Source organism: Bos javanicus, chromosome 5 (genome assembly GCF_032452875.1).
Source record: "Bos javanicus breed banteng chromosome 5, ARS-OSU_banteng_1.0, whole genome shotgun sequence".
Taxonomy (NCBI): domain Eukaryota; kingdom Metazoa; phylum Chordata; class Mammalia; order Artiodactyla; family Bovidae; genus Bos; species Bos javanicus.
In genome coordinates this window covers 70171890-70192496 of record NC_083872.1, presented here as the reverse complement: position 1 = coordinate 70192496, position 20607 = coordinate 70171890, and positions in this window count along the sequence as shown.

The window sequence follows — 20607 nt, the reverse complement described above, 5'->3', positions numbered from 1 at the left end:
AGCGTGGCCAAAAACAAACCAACCCCATAAATCAGTTTCAATTCTGGAGACAAAACAAAACAAAACTAGATGTTTCCTAGGTCTTATGGTCCATTTGAGGAATTTTCAAGGATAACTTTGACTTTACATGATTTTTACCTTATGGTCTCTCTTTAGAACCTAACCCCTCACATAATATATGACTTCGGTGTAAACAGAAAATGTTATTGAATGGAATTCCATCTCTTTTTCTCTCACTTGTCTATCTTAAGGTACTAAGAAGGACTAAAAATCGATAAAGTGGGGAAAAAAGCAATAGAAAGTAGAAGGGAGGGAAATAATTTGGCTAAAATATGAATTAGATGATCAATCACTGCATGTTCAAAATTTAACCACAACTTTTGGACAGATTTTGTCATTATTTATTCTTTTGGTCTTGAATATAAGGCAGACTTAGATCATTGGTTTTGAGAGTGAATCAAAATATCAATTCTTTTTTAAAAATAATTAATTTATTTATTTTAATTAGAGGTAATTACAATATTGTGATGGTTTTTGCCATACCTCAATATGAATCAACCATAGGCATACAAAATGTTGATTCTTGATCAAGTTTTCAAAACACCAAACCCAGTTTTTCCCCTGACTCCACGGAACTGAGTTGGTGTAAAATTGGAGATTATTTCTCATTCCAATTGCCTCTACCATCATACATAGCATACTAAAAAGAAAACCAGCCTTAATACTCTCCTTTACCCTCTTCCATGAGTCCTTTCCACTTACCTGGGAAACACAGTCCTCTCCTGGAAAACAAAAAAGACTGTGAGGGCCAACAGAGAAGAAGACTCTGGGCAGAAGTGGGAGGGGCCAAAGGGAGCTGAAGCTCAAAGGAGTATCTGTGAGAGGTCAAAGAGGTGATGGCTCAGAGCTCAGCCAAGACAGCCCTGCTCTTCTACTCCACCTCCAGGCCAGCAGGCAGCTGTTTTCTAAATGTCTTCCCAGTCCTGTTCAACCATGGATGAAGATTTACGGAGAAACTAACACAATATTGTAAAAAAAATTTTTAATATATTTAAATAAAAAATAGAAAAATAATCAATTGAAGCACCCAGTGGAGTGGGAATACCAGACCACCTGACCTGCCTCTTGAGAAACCTATATGCAGGTCAGGAAGCAACAGTTAGAACTGGACATGGAACAGCAGACTGGTTCCAAATAGGAAAAGGAGTACGTCAAGGCTGTATATTGTCACCCTGCTTATTTAACTTCTATGCAGAGTACATCATGAGAAATGCTGGGCTGGAAGAAGCACAAGCTGGAATCAAGATTCCCGGGAGAAATATCAATAACCTCAGATATGCGGATGACACCACCCCTATGGCAGAAAATGAAGAGGAACTGAAAAGCCTCTTGATGAAAGTGAAAGAGGAGAGTGAAAAGTTGCCTTAAAGCTCAGCATTCAGAAAACAAAGATCATGGCATCTGGTCCCATCACTTCATGGAAAATAGACGGGGAAAGAGTGGAAGCAGTGTCAGATTTTATTTTTGGGGACTCCAAAATCACTGCAGATGGTGATTTCAGCCATGAAATTAAAAGATGCTTACTCCTTGGAAGGAAAGTTATGACCAACCTAGATAGCATATTCAAAAGCAGAGTCATTACTTTGCCAACAAAGGTCCATCTGGTGAAGGCTATGGTTTTTCCAGTGGTCATGTATGGATGTGAGAGTTGGACTGTGAAGAAGGCTGAGCGCCGAAGACTTGATGCTTTTGAATTGTGGTGTTGGAGAAGACTCTTGAGAGTCCCTTGGACTGCAAGGAGATCCAACCAGTCCATTCTAAAGGAGATCAGCCCTGGGTGTTCTTTGGAAGGACTGATGCTAAAGCTGAAACTCCAGTACTTTGGCCACCTCATGCAAAGAGTTGACTCATTGGAAAAGACTCTGATGCTGGGAGGGATTGGGGGCAGGAGGAGAAGGGGACGACGGAGGATGAGATGGCTGGATGGCATCACTGAGTCAATGGACGTGAGTCTGAGTGAACTCCGGGAGTTGGTGATGGACAGGGAGGCCTGGCGTGCTGGGATTCGTGGGGTCGCAAAGAGTCGGACACTACTGAGTGACTGAACTGAACTGAATGGAGTGGGGAAAGGGCTTCTAAAATAGCAGGGGACTTCCCTGGCAGTCCAGTGGTTAAGACTTCACCTTCTAATGCAGGGAGTGTTAGTTCAATCCCTGGTTGGGGAGCTAAAATTCCCACTTGCCTCATGGCCAAAAAACTAAAATGTAAAACAGAAGCAATGCTTGTAACAAATTCAAATTCAAAATTGGTTGTAACAAATTCAAATTCAAAAAAGGTCCATGTCAAAAAAAAATCTTTAAAAATTAAAAAAAAAATAAAGGCAAAGCCCAGAAGACATAAAGGAAAAGATTAAGAAACATGGCTCTTCAGATAGTGTTCAACATAAAAGCATGAATTATAGAACAGTCACTGTGTTGTGATACCATTTACACTTGATTGAGAGCTGTCAGTAGAAGGCCCCTATAAGTATTTTGTATATATGAAATGCATAGAAACGAGATGAAAAGTTAGCCTCTCAACTGTTTAGGAAGCAAGTTTGGAGATGTTTCTCATTTATTCTACATGCATACAAATGGCTTTTTTTTTTTAAACAATGAGAATGTATTCATTCATACATTATTAATGTAATTTCACACACCTCACAGTGATACTGCTCTTATCATTGAATGTCCTATCTTATTGATGGAGGGCTATTAACACCACACAGTAATCTTCCCATCTCCTTTGTATTCATATTCTTTAAAGTCATGATAAGAAAAGGAGTTTTTTATGTAAACTATGAAAAGCAATAGATTTGCAAAAGGCCCTTCAGTAAGGTATGTCAAAATTATTTATGCTGTGGGGGTGGAATAATAATATTTATTTCTCAAGTTGTTTCCTTCAGGCCCAATTCTTAGACAGTCAAAGTGCAAGGAGTTCATTTTGGCTTTAAAAGATGTTTGACCCACCAACAACCGCTTAAGGGTTTCTTCCCTTTGATAATAAAGCAAAGTGATATGGAACTTAAATAATTGGATTATTTGTAAGGATAAAAATTTGAGAGTCCTGAACATTTAAGTGTGGGTACAAAAGCTCTTACCCAAGTTCCAGGGGGTTCTAGTGGAAAGTATTGTAGGGTTTATGACTGAGCAAAAAGATATTCAGTGACTCACTGAACTGGTCAAGAATAGAAACCAAAACTCCTTTCATGGCTTCTCTACACACACACACACACACACACACGCAGAGTCACATGCAAGGTATTGCCTATTGGCATAATTATCTAACTTCCATAACATGTCAACAAGCATACCAGCACTGTATCAACTAAGTGCCCAAAGTATTTATAATCACAGTCCATTATTCTGGAAGGTTGCTTGGACCAGGTACTGGGGTGGCTGGCTGTGCCTTCCAGATTGTGAAAAGAACAAAATGGTGCCAACTCTCCTAAAATATGAAGCTGTCTATGTGTCTCTCATATGTATATATGAAGCAGTCAGAGAAAGAACAATAAAAATGTAAATTCTGCTACAAGAAGAAGAGCAGCAAAGTGTTTCTGGTTGATTCTCTGGTAGAGATTGTTCATGTTACAAGTGTGTGATGGAGTGTCTCTTGCCATGTCTGTAAACAAGAATGTCACAGCCATCCGTGATTCCAGCCCTCCAAATGTGAGGGCCCCCAAAAGGGAGAACAATGGGATGGGGGTAGGGGAGATGTGAAAATGCAGGATACTGGCCCCAGCTGAATGCGTATGAAAGGAATGAGTTCAGTGAGCCCAGGCGCTTGCATCTTCCCATACTTAGAGAGCTCTAAATTCCTAAACTTGAGATATTTGGTTTTCTTAATTAACAATAATCTTCGATGTTCAGACTATCTGCCTGGTTTGTTGCAAACTTCTATATAACCTGACTCCATCCCCTGCCTCCTCAGAGCAGTTTCTCAGGGCTACTTGAAATGCTGCCTCCCAGGCTTGAAGTCCTAAAAATCTCCCACCCAAGAAAACAACTCTCAACTTTCAGGGTTTTAAGTAGATACAAGTATACCTCTAAGTACATAATCAGCAAATCCTAGAAATCTGAGTAAAACATAATCATGGTCAAAAGAATTTTAATGCTCAAGCTGACCTTGCTATTTAAAAGAAGACTATTGTGATAAAGTATAAATTTAAAAAATGATTTCCAAGTGTATGTAGATCAAAGCTTTCAAAGAGCAAATTAGTTCAGGTACAAACTAGCTCTTTATTAAGAACAAATGCATTCTGCTGGAAAGGGGGAATGCCTTGGATTCGCACATACCAGAAGGCTCATGTATACCACTTATTATATCTTATCTGTCATGGCAGTCCGAACATGGGTTGGAAAAGAATTTCCAGACACAAAGTATTGCAGAAAAGAGTGAGTTAATTAAGAACAAAGAGCAGAGATAATATGGGCACAGCAAGCACACTGGGCCAATACCTCCTGATAGGCCAGGGAGAGTTGGTTAGTAGCCAATCTGGGGGCCTTGCTGGTGCCTCAGTGGGAAAGAATCCATCTGCCAATGCAGGAGACACAGGTTTCATCCCTGGGTTGGGAAGATCCCCTGGAGGAGGAAATGGCAACCCACTCCAGTATTCTTACCTCAATGGGGTTGCAAAAGAGTCGGACGTGACAGAGCGACTAAACAACAACAAGGCATCTGGAGGGGGAGAAATTAGAGGAAATTAAATTACCATAAAAGAGAGTGGGCTTATTAAAATAACTCTAGGTTGGAATCCCAGCCTTACTACCTACTAGCTATGTCATTTTAGGCAAGCAGCTTAAACTTCTTGTCCCTCTTGTTCTCATCCTTCCCATAATTCTTCCACAGGTACCCTCGTATGCTCCTATGGCTTCCCTGACTATTCAGACATTGTGTCTCCCCTGGACTCTCTAAGTTTAACTCTTTCTATGTCTGAATGGATGAGGAGCCACCAGTCACAAAACTTATTTTGACCCCCTCATTTGTAAGGAGTCTGACATCTCTCTTGGGGACATGGAAGTAGTTGTCTGTCACTTTCTTGGGGATGCAGATGAAACTGATGCCATGGCTGTCTCATTAACTATCCTATTAAATCTGTTCCTCACACTGGAACCCATGCAGCTAAGGGCTGCTTCACTCGTCATGGCTGTCTCTCCAGTGCTGGGTGTAGTGTCTGGCGCATTATTCCCCTCCTCATAAATATTTTTTGAATGAATGAACTGCCCTAAGGCTGAGTCCAGGAGTGAGTTAGTGTGTTAGCTGCAAGAAGGGAGTCAGTGTTCTGGGTAAGAGGACAGCATGACAAAAGGCACAGAGGGGAGAAATCAGATTGTGTGCAGACTTAAAGAGCAAGGGCAGGGACTTCCCTGGTGGTCCAGTGGCCAAGATTCCTTGCTCCCAAGGCAGGGGACACAAGTTTGATCCCTGGTTAGGGAACTAAACAGGGGCTTCCCTGGTGACACAAATGGTGAAGAATCCACCTGCAGTGCACGAGATGCGGGTTCGATGCCTGGGTCAGGAAGATCCCCTGGAGTAGGAAATGGCAACCCACTCCAGTATTCTTGCCTGAAGAATCCCATGGACAGAGGAACCTGGCGGGCTACAGTGCATGGGGTCGCAAAGAGTCGGACACAACTGAGCAACTAACACTTTCACTTTTTCACTTTAGGGAACTAGATCCCACATACCACAACTAAGAGTTCTCATGCAGCAACTAAAGATCCTGCTTATGGCAACTGAGATCCAGCACAGCCAAAAAAAAAAAAAGAGCAAATGGCTACATTCTACATTATTTAGTTGTTTTCTCTTTGTTTAAGACTCACCAATCTACTTTTTTTAATTGTATAGAAAAAGGGAGAAAAAAAAAAGATGTTAGGAAAAAATGCAAAGGAGGTAGAAGCAGATCTGCGTACGTAAAAAACCAGCCAAGAAGCAAGTGTGGCCGGACTGTGGTGGAGGAGTGGAGCAGGATGGGAGGTTGGAAGTCACCCAGGGCCAGCTCACAGGGAGCCTGGAAGTGATAAACAGTGATTGAAGAAAAGGGACAGGATGTGATATATGTTTTTAAGAATCACCCTGGCTGCGTGAGGATAACTGCCCAGCAGTGCAAGAGTTTGGAGGTTGTAGTAGTGATTCAGGCTGGAGATGATGCTGCTTGTCCTAGGACTGTGCTGGTAGCCTGGTCCTCTGTACAGATCATATCAGTGAATAGCAGTTGGTTATGCTTATTTGGAATCCTGACCTGGGGGTTCCCTTTGAGGTGCAGTTTTCTTAATTGCATGTCTGACAGAGAGGAGGAGATTACCTGGGGTGGAAATAATTGAATGGTGCATGAGTAAGAACATAGTGTCATCAAAGGCCCTCAGGAAAATCCCCAAATGGAATCTGAGACTGTGGCATCTCCTTGTAATTAATTTTTCCTTGTCAAAGGAACAGATGGAGCTAGGATACCAACTATTGCTCTTAAGGAAGGCACGCCAAGGCGTGCCTTGGTTTAGTTCGGATGCTTTTGGCTTCGAGGAGCAGAAATCCAATTCAAAGAGCCTTGAACAGCAGGGTAATCACCTCCCATGGCAGTGATAGTCTGTTTGCTTGTACATTTTGATACATGTATCTTTATAGACAGAACCCTCTGATTTGCTTGACTCTTTTTGCCCTAACATCTTCTGGAATACTACAAAGCGTAAACAACCCGTCTGCCAATTCAGGAGAGGTAAGAGACAAGGGTTTGATCCCTGGGTCAGGAAGATTCCCCTGGAGGAGGGCACAGCAATGCACTCCAGTATTCTTGCCTGGAGAATCCCATGAACAGAGGATCCTGGCAGGCTACAGTCCATGGGGTCGCAGAGTCGGGCACAATTGAGTGACTTAGCCTGCACACACATGTGTATTAGTACTGTTTTTCTTCCTCTGTCAGAATGAAGCTCCATGAGGGCAGGGATCATTGTTTTATTCACTTATGTATTCTAAGTGCCTATATTGGTGCCTCAAACACTGAGTGAATGAATGAATGGATGAAATATCTTCCTTTGGATCCCAGTTCAGTTCAGCCGCTCAGTCCTGTCCACCTCTTTGAGACCCCATGGACTGCTGAGGAAAAAAGAAGAGTCATAAGGATTTCACAATTTCTCCCTTGGGAAAAAAGTCAAGAAACTCTCCATTTGCTGAAATAGTTTCCTTGTAGCCTCCAAAAGGACAAGACTGTAAACTGCAAAGCAAATCCCACTGCAGAGAGGAGGGGACTCTTTGGTAGGGTTGTAAAGGCTAAATAGGAGTTTACCAGGCAAATGTGGAATAGGAGAGGGCAGAATGACACTCTGGGGAGGGCAAATAACAGATACAAAAATGTGGATGTAGGAAGCAGCACTGTGTGTTTAGAGAATTATAATTGCTCATGTATTTTTGGAGTACAAAGTGCCAGGATGGGAGTTACCAAAACTGAAGCTAGAGAGTTGGGCAAAGGCCAGAGTATTAATACCTTGTGTGTTCCAGTAAGGAGTTCTGGGTTTATTTTAGGTGATGAGTTTTCATCCCGAGAGTGAGAGGATAAGATTTATGTTTAGAAAGATCATTCTAGCATCCAGGGACAAAACGGATTTGAGAATAGCCAACTTAGGTCAACAAGACCCACTCAACACTGGAAAAATAATAAAGCTTTGGCGATTTCCCACACTGTCCACCAGGTGGAGTAAGTAAGCCAGAACAGCTTGGTTGCTGGCTGGGTGCACGGAGAAAGAACAGGAGAAAGCACCAGCAAGGGGCTGTTTTCATGGACAGGAAACTTCTAAGTCAGGTGCCCATGACTCAGAAGAGAATTGTAGTGATTTGAAAAAATTATCCAGCAAAAACTGAACGTCTCTTAAAAGTCCTCAAATACAGGACACGTTACATATCACAAAACATTCACACACTGGATTACCAGTAAGCTATTGAGAGGAACAAGGTAGAATTTTGTGTACCCACAATAAAAGACTCCAAGTGAGAACACCAAGTTGAGTGTATAATGTGATCCCAAGTTGTAGTGTATAATGTGATTGTGCAAATGTCTACAAAGATGATTGTAAAATTGGTATCAGAGGTAAATTCAAGGGCAGGTTTTGGGCTTACTGGGTATATGTGTATGCTTGTGTGTGTATATGTGTGTATGGAAGGAACTGGCAACCCACTCCAGTGTTCTTGCCTGGAGAATCCCAGGGATGGCAGAGCCTGGTGGGCTGCCGTCTATGGGGTCGCACAGAGTTGGACACAAAGCAACACAGCAGCAATAGTTCTAGGAGGTATAATTGGCATACAATAAGCTGCACATATTTAAATGTGCAATTTAATGTTTTACACGTGTAAGCCCCTATAAAACCATCATTGCAATCCCAACAGGGAACATATCCATCACCCTCAAAAGTTTCTACATGCCCCTTCCCAATACCTGTTTCCCATCCTTCCCTGCCCTACCTCCCATCTCCAGGAAACCACTGAGTTGCTTTTTGTCAGTAAGGGGTTGCATTTTCTAAAATTTTACATAAATGGTATCAAATAATGTGTCTTATTTTTGGTCTTACTTCTTTCATTCAGTGACATTAATTTAAGATTCATCTGTACTGTTAAGTGTATCAGTAATTAATTCCTTTTTATTGCTAGATAGCATTTTGTTGTATAGATGTACCACAGCTTGCTTATACATTCATCTGATTGACACTTGGAGTGTTAATAGTTTAGGGATATTACAAATGAAGCTCCTCTGAGCATTCACACACTACTCTTTGTAGTTACACGTGCTTTCATTTCTCTTGTGTAAATACCTAGGAGAGGAATAGCTAGATTATGTGTTCAGATCAGATCAGATCAGCCACTCAGTCATGTCCGACTCTTTGCGACCCCATGAATCCCAGCACGCCAGGCCTCCCTGTCCATCACCAACTCCTGGAGTTCACTCAGACTCATGTCCATCGAGTCAGTAATGCCATCCAGCCATCTCATCCTCTGTCGTCCCCTTTTCCTCCTGCCCCCAATCCCTCCCAGCATCAGAGTCTTTTCCAATGAGTCAACTCTTCGCATGAGGTGGCCAAAGTACTGGAGTTTCAGCTTTAGCATCAGTCCTTCCAAAGAACACCCAGGGCTGATCTCCTTCAGAATGGACTGGTTGGATCTCCTGGCAGTCCAAGGGACTCTCAAGAGTCTTCTCCAACACCACAGTTCAAAAGCATCAATTCTTCGGCACTCAGCTTTCTTCACAGTCCTACTCTCACATCCATACATGACCACAGGAAAAACCATAGCCTTGACTAGACGAACCTTTATTGGCAAAGTAATGTCTCTGCTTTTCAATATGCTGTCTAGGTTGGTCATAACTTTCCTTCCAAGGAATAAGCGTCTTTTAATTTCATGGCTGCAGTCACCATCTGCAGTGACTTTGGAGCCCAGAAAAATAAAGTCTGACACTGTTTCCATTGTTTCCCCATCTATTTCCCATGAAGTGATGGGACCGGATGCCATGATCTTTGTTTTCTGAATGTTGAGCTTTAAGGCAACTTTTCACTCTCCACTTTCACCTTCATCAAGAGGCTTTTTAGTTCCTCTTCACTTTCTGCCATAAGGGTGGTGTCATCTGCATATCTGAGGTTATTGATATTTCTCCCGCCAATCTTGATTCCAGCTTGTGTTTCTTCCAGTCCAGCGTTTCTCATGATGTACTCTGCATGTAAGTTAAATAAGCAGGGTGACAATATACAGCCTTGACGTACTCCTTTTCCTATTTGGAACCAGTCTGCTGTTCCATGTCCAGTTCTAACTGTTGCTTCCTGACCTGCATACAAATTTCTCAAGAGGCAGGTCAGGTGGTCTGGTATTCCCATCTCTTTCAGAATTTTCCACAGTTTATTGGGATCCACACAGTCAAAGGCTTTGGCATAGTCAATAAAGCAGAAATAGTTGTTTTTCTGGAACTCTCTTGCTTTTTCGATGATCCAGCGGATGTTGGCAATTTGATCTCTGGTTCCTCTGTCTTTTCTAAAACCAGCTTGAACATCAGGAAGTTCACAGTTCACATATTGCTGAAGCCTGGCTTGGAGAATTTTAAGCATTACTTTACTAGCGTGTGAGATGAGTGCAATTGTGTGGTAGTTTGAGCATTCTTTGGCATTGCCTTTCTTTGGGATTGACCTTTTCCAGTCCTGTGGCCACTGCTGAGTTTTCCAAATTTGCTGGCATATTGAATGCAGCACTTTCACAGCATCATCTTTCAGAATTTGGAATAGCTCAACTGGAATTCTGTCACCTCCACTAGCTTTGTTCGTAGTGATGCTTTCTAAGGCCCACCTGACTTCACATTCCAGGATGTTTGGCTCTAGGTCAGTGATCACACCATCGTGATTATCTGGGTCGTGAAGATCTTTTTTGTACAGTTCTTCTGTGTATTCTTGCCACCTCTTCTTAATATCTTTTGCTTCTGTTAGGTCCATACCATTTCTGTCCTTTATCAAGCCCATCTTTGCATGAAATATTCCCTTGGTATCTCTGATTTTCTTGAAGAGATCTCTAGTCTTTCCCATTCTGTTGTTTTCCTCTATTTCTTTGCATTGATCGCTGAAGAAGGCTTTCTTATCTCTTGCTATTCTTTGGAACTCTGCATTCACATGTTTATATCTTCCCTTTTCTCCTTTGCTTTTCGCTTCTCTTCTTTCCACAGCTATTTGTAAGGCCTCTCCAGACAGCCATTTTGCTTTTTTGCATTTCTTTTCCATGGGGATGGTCTTGATCCCTGTCTCCTGTGCAATGTCACGAACCTCATTCCATAGCTCATCAGGCACTCTATCTATCAGATCTAGGCCCTTAAATCTAGGTGTATGTTTAACCTTAGAAACTGCAAAATTGGTTTTCAAAGTGGTTGTTTCATTTTACATCACAACAGCCCTGTATGAATGTTCCAGTTTCTCTGTATCTTTGCCAGTATCTGGCATGATTGGACTTTTTAGCTTTTCGAATGGGTGGTTTAAATTTTCATTTATGCTTAACAATGTGCATTTTTCATACACATATTTGCCGTCAGTAGATCTCCTTTGGTGAAGTATCCATTCAGTTTTTTGTGGGCTATTGACATTTCTATTTCACTTTATATTTCATAAAATTTAAAATTTTTACAACGACCACATATCTCTTTTATAATAAAACTAAATCTCAATCCAGAATACAGTAATAATTGCAATCTGAACTTCAAACTTAATAGTAGAATATGGTGATAGTGAAGGCAAATCCTGATTGTATCTTTAAATAAAATATTTGGTTTCCAATTTCAAATTACTAGGAAATTACCTCAAAACCGATATTTTTTTTCTTTCTTTTTTTTTTCTTCAAATTGGAGGCTAATTGTTTTACAATATTGTGCTGGTTTCTGCCACACATCAACATGAATCAGTCACAGGTACAGATATGTCCCTTCCCTCCTGAACCCCTCATCCATCTCCCACCCCATCCCACCCCTCCAGGTTTTTACAGAACACTGGGTTGAGCTCCCTGTGTCACATAGCAAATTCCCACTTGCCATCTGTTTTACATACGGTAATGTATATGTTTCCATGTTACTCTCTCCATTCATCCCACCCTCTCCTTCCCCTACTGTGTCCACAAGTCTTCTCTATGCCTGCGTCTCCATGGCTGCCCTGCAAATCAATTCATCAGTACTATCTTTCTAGGTACCGTACGCAAGTGTTAATACACAATATTTGTATATTTGTTAATATTTGTTAATACACAATATTGTGTATTCTCTTTCTGACTTACTTCACTTTGTGTAATAGGCTCTAGGTTCATCCATCTCATTAGGACTGACTCCAATGCGTTTTTTTACACATATATATATGTGAAAGTGAAAGTGGCTCAGTCGTGTCTGACTCTGCGACCTCATGGAATTCTCCAGGCCAGAATACTGGAGTGGGTAGCCTTTCCCTTCTCCAGGGGATCTTCCCAACCCAGGGATTCAACCCAGGTCTCTGGCATTGCAGGCAGATTCTTTTACCAGCTGAGCCACAAGGGAAGCCCAAGAATCCTGGCGTGGGTAGCCTATCCCTTTTCTAGGGGATCTTCCTCAGCTAGGAATCGAACCAGGGTCATATAGCTGAGTAATATTCCATTGTATATACGTACCACAGTTTCTGTATCCATTCTGTTGATGGACATCTAGGTTAAAACCAGTATTTGTATTTCACTAGATTATTGCTTTTGAGAGATCCCACGAGTTTATAACTATGGTGTTGGAGAAGATTCTTGAGAGTTCTTTGGACTGCAAGGATATCAAACCAGTCAATCCTAAAGGAAATCAGTCCTGAATATTCATTGAAAGGACTGATGATGAAGCTGAAACTCCAATACTTTGGTCACCTGATACAAAGAACTGACTCATTGGAAAAGACACTGATGCTGGGCAAAATTGAAGGCAGGAGGAGAAGGGGATGATAGAGGATGAGATGGTTGGATGGCATCACTGATGGGATGGACATGAGTTTGAGGAAACTCTAGGAGTTGGTGGTGGTCAGGGAAGCCTGGAGTGCTGTAGTCCTTGGGGTCGCAGAGTTGGACACGTCTGAGTGACTGAACTGAACTAACTGAACTGAGTTTAGACTCAAGTGAACCTGGCTTCAAACTCTAGCTCTCCTATTTATCTGCTGTGTGATTTGGGGCAAATTCTCAGAGCTTCAGTGTCCTTTTTTCTTTTTAAAATTATGACATATCCTTTACCTCATAGGCTGGTTTGGGGGGATTGAATTTGATATTATGTTATATCTAGCACAATAACTAGCATGAAACCTGTTCCACAAATATTAGAACTTCTGTGACAAGCAGTTTGAATGTCTTGGCCACCAGTGGCTCCATGCTCAAAATTCAAGCTAGGACTAAATAAAGCACAGTCACAGTGTTTTGTAAAGGAGCTGTTGAAACCCGTGTCGAGATAGGCAACATCCTTTGTGATAACAGAGATCAGCCCTCCCTCACCCGCATTTGTTTGGAAAGAATCTGACAAAAGAGCTCTGGTTTGTACTTGGTTTTGAAAGCAGGGTGAAAGCACACACACAGAGGAAATAGGAAACTTAGGTTGAAAATGGACTTTATTGAGTATTTTAGCAGATGTTGACTTCCTTGGAGAGCCCTCAATATCTTCTGTTGCTCAACCCACCAAATAGTCTTGTAGACAGACGTTCACGTTTCCCTGCAGGGCAGAGCAGTGCTAGAGCAGACCTAATGTTCTTCATGTCAGGGTGATTGTCAAGTTCATGTTATTGAGGTTAATGTCCATCATAAATGCTGTACATTGTGTAATGCAATAGAAAGAACCTTGGCAGCCACAGTCAAAGAGAAGGGTTTACAAGGGAAATATGAGCAACACAAGCTGAACACATGACTAGAGAAAGGAACTCAGAACTGAGGACTCCTGTGGGTCTCACCCTTGAATCTCTAAGGGGCCCCAATCTACAGGCTGCTCCATCCTTAAAGTCCCAGGACACTTTGCCTCAATGTTTGTTATTAGCACCTTTGTTATTAGGATTATTATGTTTGTTATAATCCCCCTGGTATGGCGATTGGTGGTGGTAGTGGCTTCATTGCTAAGTCACGTCCAACTCCTGTGATCCCATGCACTGTATGTACCCCGCCAGGCTCCCTGTCCATGGAATTTCCCAGTCAAGAATACTGGAGTGGGTTGTCATGTCGTTCTCTATGGGATCTTCCCGACCCAGGGATAGAACCTGCGTCTCCTACATTGCAGGCAGATTCTTTACCAGTGAGCCACCAGGAAAGCTTAGTATGGGAATTACTTGTTCAGTAAGCTGTGAAGCCTAAGGAACTTAACGACAAATCTCTTAAGAATTGTCTCTTGTGCATTTTTCTAGTTTTGTATATCTCTAGCATCTGGCACAAAGCATGGTCTCAATTCTGTTTACATAGTCAAGAGTAATGGGAGAAGTATAAAAAGTTTGCTATCCACTAATACAACGGCCTTGTAAAAAGAGTGGATTCAACTTTGATAAAAGGTCATTTTGTTCAGCTGGGCGCCTGGAAGGGTCAGGAGCTGAGTTTGGAAGTTGGGGCTTGAATGTACTATACACACTGGAGAGAAGGGTTTGGGGTTGGTTGTGAGGTAAGGGCAGGGCAGGAAAGCAAATGAAAGTGGCAGGGAGTTAGGGGGAGACAGGATCCAGTAGAGCAAAGCAGCCAATAAATAATACATTTCCAGGGCCTGTGAGCAGAGTGTTGTGTTGTGTTCTGTTTTGTTTTCACAGGAATGTTAACTATTACTATTGAAGTTGCTTGAGTTCAGCTGTGGAAAGCTCTCCAATACCTTTCATAAAGTCTATACATGTTCAGATCACCTGGTAGAGCAGGTTTTCTGTAGAAACCAAGGAAGGAGCTGAGTTTCCATCTGGGTCAGGGACAGAAAGGTGAGACCATTTCCTGAATAAACTAGTTCAGTGGAGTCAGGAGCTAGCTGGAGGCAGAAATCGCCTTAAGAAAGTAATCTTAAGAAAGAGAGCTCCCAGGGAATTTGCAGAAATCTTGGGTAAGGCTTTTAAACTTCTCTTAGGACATGAATTTGGGAGCATCTGGCTCATTTTATCTTACGGTGCAGAGAGATTGCAGCCGACATCTAGGATGCACGAGGAAGGAGAGGATGAAAAGCAGGAAAGAGTAAGAGAAGAAGAAAAGATAGGCAGCTATGTAAGAGTCAAAGAAGTGAGTGGACATCAGTCCCAGAGTTAAGGACATGGGACAGGCACAGAAATTCTCACGAGAGAGGTAAGCCTGGAACTAGCCTTGAAACCTGGATCTACTGCTTAAAAGAAGCTTATTTCATATATATAAAATATATCTATTTATTTATTTTCTTCTCTTATTGGGGAGGGTGGGGTACACTCTGGGCTTTGGTTCTGAAGTCAAACAGGCCAAGCTCTAAATCCTGGCTATCAGCTGTGTGACTCTGGGCAAGTTACTTAAGCTCTCTGAGCCTCAGTTTGTAAACTGGAGACACTAAAAGTACCCACCTCATAGGCTTGCTGGGAGATTTAAATAAATTAACCTATGAAAGTACTTAGCATAGGGCCTGGCACAAGATAAATATTCAGGAATACTTCATATATAATATCCATTTTTAAATATGTTTATTGAATGCAATTTGGAAAATACATGGGAAAGCAGAACTGAAAACCATCACTAGTTCCACCACCCAAAGGAGAAAACCACAGTTAAGATTTGAGAGTACACCGTTCCGGTTTTCAGTTATTACTTAGTTTAGTTTGCCTTTTTTTCTTTTTGTAGTGCTGGTCATTCTAAATATAATTTTTATTTAGTTAACTGAAGAATTTTTTCCCATCTTATTATAATCTCTTCAAAACATTTTAAATGACTGTATTGTAGTTTTAAATTGATGTATTATAATTCACCTAATCATTTTCCTATTGTTAGATATTTGTGTGGATTCCAGATTTTCCCCCTATTCAAAATAGTTCATTAATAAACAAATCTGGGCATAAACCATTTCCTTTATTTTATATTGTTTCTTTAGAAGTGATTCCTTAAAATGAAATTCCTGTTGTAGAAGGTACAAATAGTTTTAATGCTCCTACTTGTCAAGAGACTTCTGAGGGTATCTGGAGGCGGACCCCTATTTCCTGATTCTTCCTTTATAGTCCTCTTTCTCGTCTCTTTTCCAAAAGCAGAAGGAAAAGGAGGGAAGTGATTAACCAGATGCCCAGGCACTCCCTGGGTCATCTGTGCCAGTGGGCAGAATCACCAGGCAGAAAGAAGTCTGGTGGTGGACACAGTTTCTCTTTTTGCTGCCAATCTGTTGAATACAGTCTCAGAGACTAGGCGACCCAGAGCACGAACTCCCAAAGGATGGCTGGGAATTTCCTTTGCTCTCAAAACTCTCCTGTGGCAAGCGGGCCTGAGACCCTCCTTGCTGGGCTCAGAGGCCAACACAAAGATTTCTTGTGATGTCTTTCTCTGTGGCTCCATCTCACCCAGCACTGATGGATGGGCATTGAATCTCCCTTCCTCGCAAAGGGCTGACCTGATATTCAGGTCAGGGGAGAGGACTGCCCCTTAGGTATCTGGCAGTGACCTTGCTGAACAGTTTTATGAGTCAGAATTCTGCTTTGAGGTGCAGAGACTAAAGCCCAGGTAAAAATAAAACTCCCCCTTGGGGTTTTCCCTCCTTTGGGGACCCCTTGGGGAGATTTCTTCTGTTGTAAAGGGAGGATAATAAAAGTTTCAGGTGGGATTCAGCATCTCTGGCTGCATTGCAGGAAGTTCTCTGGGTTGCTAGAGAAATCCAGCCTGAGCAGCTTTCAGACAATGGTGCGCTAGTAAATGTTTAACAACTGGCTCTTTTGGGGGAAAAAAAAAATCAGCCCTGATTTGCAGTGTTTGCAGATTTGCATGGGCTGAAAATGCCCCTGTGGCTGTAGAGTTAATACTTCTATCCCAGCTGATTTCAAGTTTTAACTCTTTAACAACTCATTCATAAAATTCCTAATAATTTAATAGGCTCTTACAAGTCAGAGGAGCCCACTCTTGTGTAAACTAAAGAAGAGGGTTGATTGGCTCATGTCATTGACACATAGGGAGGGCAGGGACACAGAAAATGACCTCAGGAATGATGGGAACTGGGGAATCTAGTGCCAATCAGATCCTTTCTGCAAACCAGCCTTTTTTTTTTTTTTTTTGCCTAGTACAGACATACTCTCTGCATGCTTCAACAGACATGACTGCTGGCAGCTTCCAGAGTCACATCTTTACTGAATCACAACCAGAGAAAATGAATGGCTTATCTTCCAGCCAGCGCTGGTTTGAAATTCCCAGCAAAGGGCTAAGCAGCCTTTCATTGTGTCCTTCCCTCATGGCTCAGAAGGTAAGTGCACTGCCTGAGCATCATGGGTGTGTCAGAAAGGGGGATGGAGGGATGCTGGTCAGATATAACCCATGATTCCTGTAACAGTGACCATCTCAATAGCATCAGAACCTGTCCCAGTGGACTCCAAAGTGGGCGAATCAATGATAGCATGAAGGAGCCTGCCTTGGCATTATATGCCATGGTTAAAAAAAACCCAAAAAACTCAGCTAATTTTATAGACAAAATAATAACCCATTGGCATTTTAAATACTTGTATTTCTTATATCACAGGTGAGGTTAGCAATAGGCTCCTACATATTGAACAATTGCATTTCTTCTTTTGTGAATTCTTTTCATGTCATTTCTCACTTATCTCCTGAGGTTTTAAGTTTTTTTTACTTTAAATGTCTTCATTTAACAAGTATTTACTGATCTGTATGTAGACTTAGGAAATATAATAGCAAACAAGATAGTGTTCTGGTCTTCAGAGCACTTACCTATTTGCACAACCTTTTTAGATAATAATATACTAACATTTGCTTGCCATATTGACAACAAATATTTTCCTATATTTTTTAATTTTTTAATATAGTACTTTTATATTTTATGTAGTTAAATCTGATCCACTTTCCCCTTTTAATAAAATCTTTTTCTTCCATGTTTAAACTCCATTTCCTCACCAAAATTTTTAAGATATGATTCACATTATTTTCTACGTGTCTAAAGTTGAAACTTTTGTATTTAATGACTAATTTCATTTGTAACTTGTCACAGTGTGTGGGTGAGCTGAACACCAAAATAGGTCACTTTTTCCAAACATTTAACACTAATTCTTCTTTACTGATTTCTAAAAGGGACAGAACTGTGATTAATGGAGAGGTGAGGTAGGGGATATTGAAGGACAGTTGGAATTGTTCAGTTTAGGGAATTCGTATGGGAAATGTTGAGGAAGGGGGGAATATATAAGGCGTTAATGGGGAGGGTTGTTTGGAATGAAGGTTCCATATATTGTAGTGATACCTAACCAGGGATGGACATACCTATTGACTAGAGATTTAAAGAAGTACTCATGCCTGGGCCCTAACATTAGCAGGGGTTTTTGTTGAGGTTGATGATTTTTTTTTTTTTTTAAGAAACAAAGAAATGGAGACATTAAAAAAAATAATTTTTACTAACCTTCAACAGGTCAGCTTCTTTCTTCTCTACTGTGTTAATTCAAAACACATTGCCCAAAGATTTTGCCCCATGATACAACCAATACAGCAAACCATGAAAATTCTAACCCTACTTTACAGTGACAAACTTGATTGGACCATTCATATCGCTACCATAAACCCTTGAACTGCCATGTTTAATATTCCAACTCTCAAGTATTTGCGAGCAATACTGAGAGTTTCTGAATCTAGCTGTTTGTATCGAAATCTTGAATCTTGCATGTTGCAATGCTGTACTTGGGAAATAAGTTGATGCAGTTGGAAATGAATAGTTTTTTTTGCCCTGCACGTGGAGAAAATCAATTCTTCTGCCTCATAACCACATCTTGATACATGTCTGCACATTTGGAGTAAATCTCCCTTCAAATAGTAAATGTTTTCTCTTGACTATCGAGGGATAATTTGAAGAGTGCCTAAGTCTACTCAATACTTGGGCTTCCCTGGTGGCTCACCTGGTAAAGAATCCACCTGCAATGTGGGAGATGTGGGTTCAATCCCTGGGTTGGGAAGGTTCCTTGGAGAAGGGAACGGCTACCTACACCAGTATTCTGGCTTGGAGAATTCCATGGACTGTATATCCATGGGGTCGCAAAGAGTCAGACACGACTGAATGACTTTCAAAAATAATAGTATTAGTCTACTCTAGATGCGACAACAGAATACCATAATCTGAGAATGTCTTATAAACAGAAATTCTTCACAGTTTTGGAAGCTAAGAAGTCTAAGATTAATGTGCTGACCATTAGCAGTTTACACAGCGGGTCAGGGTTCATTTATCTTTAAAAAAACTCCCCCATCCTGGGAAAGATTGAGGGCAGGAAAAGAAGAGGGCAACAGAGGATGAGATGGTTGGATGGCATCTGACTCAATGGACATGAGTTTGAGCAAACTCAAGGAGACAGTGAAGGACAGGGAAACCTGGCGTGCTGCAGTCCATGGGGATGCAAAGAGTCGGATGTGACTCAGCGACTGAACAACAACAGGCATTGATGATGTAGAAAATTGTGAAGAATAAAGCTTGTTCGCTAACTAGGGAGCAGATTGAGCGAGTTGTCAATGCCAGGCTGAATGCAGTCGCAGGCCCAGGAAGCCTCTGGGGGAAGAGTAGAAAGAACGTGGTGGACTTTGGATTCCAGCCGATGTAGGTTTCAATCCTATTTTTGCCACTTGCAGACAGACTGATATCTGGGCAGATCACTGGTCTGCACTGAGTCTTATTTTCTGGCCCTAAGCAGACTTAATAACATTTACCTAATAGGGTTGTAATGATTCAATGGGAAATTAAGTATAAAATGCCTGGTTCAGCACCTGACACATTAATTCTCCCCTCTTCCTCTTGAATGAATCTTTGGCCCACACAGGGCTGCTTCGGGATAAACTGATGTAAGGCGTTTCCAGAGAAAACATGCAAATACGTGTCAGGGTGAGAAACAGAAAGGTCCAGGTTGCCCTTTAAGCCCAGAAATTCCAGAAACCTTCAAAGAGCCTGTACCTTTTAGGAGAGAAACCTTTCTTCCTTAGAGAAATGGAGAGATGTTTTGAACTTCACCAAGGCCTTGCCTTCGTAAACTAGGCAAAGACAAAATCTGGCTCCACTAGAGGCCACCTCTACTCAGCAGCACAGATAATCCCAGCCCCTGGGCAGTTTAGCCTGTAAACCAAGGACAGCTGTTGTGAAAACAACACTGGCATAGTCATTTTATTAAAAAAAAAAAAAAAATCCTAATACAAGTCTGTTGATAGTGCAAAGAATCTCCTTTCTCAAGGATGGAAAATGCCCTTCCTTCTCAGAAGATCCACCTGCCTTAACTTCATTTCATTGATATTCATTTGGTGACTTGACAAATATTTATTGATATCATTTCTGTTTGACAACTACTTTGGAACTGGCCTCTACATAGGGCTCATTTACAACTAGTTTTCCATGCCTCCCTGCATTTCAAATCGACACCAAATATTTACCTTGGGATTGGGTGCTAATCAGTATTCCTTGGAGGTCGTTCATCCAAAAGGCCGTGGGGACTGGTGGAAAGAAGAGGGGTCTGGAATCAGACACACGTGGTTCAAACCTTGACTCTCTCTTTAGGGATGAGCTCTGTGACTTTAGGCCAATCTCTAAAACACTCTGAGATCCAGCCTTATTTTTCTCTAAAATGAGACTGACTTTCTTACTCTAAAGCCAGTGCTCTCCTCCTGGAAGAACAGCATTTTCTTGGGTGAAGTGGAGGAAAGAGCTCATTCATTCTAGAAGACAGGAACTTGTGTGGTACCAGAGAGGACAGAGAAAGAGCCCAGCTGCCTACAAGGTGGGTGTGTTTGGGAACAAGGAGAGATAACATTGGGACAGCAGAAGATGGGCCCTTCTGCCCCCTGGTCACAGCCCACTTTAGGACAGGTGGCTGGGAAGTCCCTATTGATGGAGGGGCTTTGGGCTACAGGGGGATGAATGCTCTAAGATTGATATTATAACTGAATTGCAAG